The sequence below is a fragment of the Nansenia antarctica genome (genome assembly GCF_963989245.1).
Source record: "Nansenia antarctica genome assembly, chromosome: 1".
NCBI classification, from domain to species: domain Eukaryota; kingdom Metazoa; phylum Chordata; class Actinopteri; order Argentiniformes; family Microstomatidae; genus Nansenia; species Nansenia antarctica.
The window spans coordinates 112,431,812-112,432,230 of NC_137674.1; positions in this window are offsets into that span (position 1 = coordinate 112,431,812).

Genomic DNA, 419 nt, shown 5'->3' on the forward strand with positions numbered 1-419 from the left:
TAAAGTGCCCTTTTGAGTGGCAAAATGTGAGGATGTGTCCTATTGGCTGCCCTTCCAATGGTCTAAACTTGACCATGTGCACTGATGGGGTCCCCTGTTGTGCAGTAGGTGCCCTTTTTTTCTTTTCGCCCCCCCCCCTGCCCTTCAAACAGCCCGAGTCCGCCACTGGTGTCGAGGGTGTATTCCAATAGGTTCCCACTACAGGAACACAGCTTTCCAGTATATATCCCACAGACAAAGACACCCATTTGGGTGGCAAAAAACCCTTCAAAGACTGCACTTGAACTTTCATTTAGGTAATGGATGTAATGCAGCAACTTAATTCCCACCACCTGCTATACTGATAATATCCTTTTAAAGGTAAGGGACCCACTTCTCTGCACTAGGAAATGATTTACCGTGTCCCCATGGACTTGGAA